This window comes from Macrobrachium rosenbergii, chromosome 42 (assembly GCF_040412425.1).
Source record: "Macrobrachium rosenbergii isolate ZJJX-2024 chromosome 42, ASM4041242v1, whole genome shotgun sequence".
In the NCBI taxonomy this organism is placed as follows: domain Eukaryota; kingdom Metazoa; phylum Arthropoda; class Malacostraca; order Decapoda; family Palaemonidae; genus Macrobrachium; species Macrobrachium rosenbergii.
In genome coordinates this window covers 25,493,122-25,495,621 of record NC_089782.1, presented here as the reverse complement: position 1 = coordinate 25,495,621, position 2,500 = coordinate 25,493,122, and the positions used below count along the sequence as shown (strand labels likewise).

The following is a 2,500-nucleotide window of genomic DNA, read 5'->3' as shown; positions in this document are numbered from 1 at the left end:
ATGTTTTATCCAAAATAAAATATAGGAGCACGGACTTCCGTCAAAATGCAAATGGATGCCTGAAGTGGAAAAAATAAGTAAAAAATAAATAAAAGAAGATCTTAACTGACATTGCATGTGCCAATAAAATTTCCGAGAATAATGTTAAAATCACGATGTAAACTAAAGCAGAAGTAACAACCACTAAAAGTACTGGAAACTACAACGTCAGCGAGAAAATGGAATTGCGATTTAAGCAGCGAACCTACTTACTACCCCCACCGGGGCCTTCCCAAGGACTGAAACAACAAAATTTGAGGAGAAAAAGGGAGTGTGATTTAGCCTCTCCTTGGCTTTGTCTGTACGACTGAAGAGACAATTCCTTGAAGAGGTTTTGATGGCTTCTCCCGAAGGACGTGTTAGAATGATCATCCCAACTGTGAGAGACAGCTAAGGAAAGGCTACTTCTCTCTGGATAAAACCCAACAATATTTCCTTTCGAGGGCCCACAGGGCCGTTTCCGTGAAAACGCACAGATGATCTACTGGAAAACAGGTAAGAAATCGTTTACTATTGTTGTTGTATAAAATTTAGGCAAATATAATTAAGTAATAGGGTTTAATCCATACTCTATCCTTCTCTTCTTGAGTCATTTGTCATAGAGATTACAGCTTTTGTCCTCTTGTTACAAATTCATTAAACTTTTCTTTTTCGTGATTTGTGGATTTTACTTAAATCGTGCACATAAAACTTTGCTTAAACAGAAATTTAATTTCCTAAAAAGTCTCAATATCGAAAGGAGTATAAAGTACACCCATATGCGACCTACATACGAAGAAAAATTCCTGTTGAATTGAATAAGAGAGAAGTACAAAACTGCAAGAAATTAAAATATACGATGAAAGTAGTGGTTTTTCATTTGTTATCATAATTACTTGAACGGCTACAGCTTCAAAGTAAATTCATGCTAAAGAATGATAAACTACTACCTACCGAATCTGTTTGACTGCTATCATCAAATATCGCTATAGAATAGAATACTGAATTTAGGCCAAAGGCCAAGCGCTGGAACCCAAGAGGTCATTCAGCGCTGAAAGGGAAACTGAGAGTAAAAAGGTTTGAAAGGTATAACGGGAGGAAAAACTCGCAATTGCACTATGAATCAATTGTTACGAGAGGGTGGAAAGGAAGACAGAAGAAAGAGAACATGAAAGAAGGCATAGTAAAAGGAATGAAAGGGGCTGCATGCTGAAAAGAACCTTAAGTAATACCTACAGTACACCGCATGAGTCGCACTAACGGCACTACCCGCCTACGGGGAATAGATCGCTATGCGTTCTTCTTCTCCTTTTAACGTGCTTTTAGTCCCGAAAATTCAAGGAAGAGATATAAGCAAATCTTACGTTCTTTATGAAGTCGGGTAATCATAGTAAATTCCCTCGACACACCGCTGTATTCTGACCGGAACTGGATTGCAATAACAGCCGATTCTCTGTTTTGCGTAAAATAAGTGGGTGTTGATAATGAACCTCCTATATTCATTCTTTACAACAATCACCTCAAGGTGGTCTGGTTCAAGGAGGTAAGGTGATTACAGTATGTCTTCTCCTCTTCTCATTTAACTTCATCTGGCTCATACCGGTAAGTAACAGTCTGGCTCATACCGGTAAGTAACAGGAGTTATAATAAATCATATCTGACTATAATTACATTTCCTTCCACCAATCACAGTGACCTGTTACAAGGAGAAGGTAAAAAGCGCTCATCCGTCAAGGAACTCTGGTTCAAACCAGAATGTAATTGTAGTAGTAGGTTTTCTCCTATTCATAAGCAATTCTGGGAGTCCCGTCATTAATGGCGGAGCCGCTGCAACGCCTTAAACCCTATTTTACTACTACAACTAATTTGTTCTCGATCTATCCTAGCAATAATTATTGACTATTCTTTCTTCACCCTTCACAGTACCCATGTGTTTATCCTTGATTCCACACACTTTCAAATCAAACCAGTTATCTCTATAAGTTCTCCCAATGTACTTGATCATGTATGCAATGATTTTCCAATGACTAACAAGGTATTCAACATACTTTACGACTGCCTTAAATACCGCTAATGATGCTGTGGTCCCACCGACCATTACTACGAATGGAGTGCAAGAAAGCACTATTATTATTATTATTATTGTGAGTTTCACGTTCGGGATAGTCGTTTCGTGCGGTATCTGGCGCCGGTCTGTCAGCTACAGGAGCAACAGGCCGCCTAATGCTGTTATATCATAAATATGTGGACTGGAAGTGAGTGTAGCGATATGAGTTGGAATCCAATCTCCATCGACCTTATAAAACGGAATGAAAGCATTAAAAAAAAGAGAAATTTGAAATCAAGACAACCTTTAACATGTTTTTCAAAGTTTTACGCTGATAACAGCTATCTTGTAATTATTTTAAGTATCATTTACGTCAACAGGTGGCATTGTATAGATCATATCAAGTACTGTATGTTTCCTGTATGTTTCTCTGTC

The 2,500-nt window shown here is 38.1% G+C and overlaps 1 long non-coding RNA gene across 1 annotated transcript in view; it reads right to left on the bottom strand.

The window, feature by feature from the left end:
* LOC136828095 (uncharacterized) overlaps positions 1-2,500 on the bottom strand; it is a 118,335-nt gene that overhangs the window by 29,730 nt on the left and 86,105 nt on the right. The gene's annotated exons all lie outside the window — the stretch shown is intronic.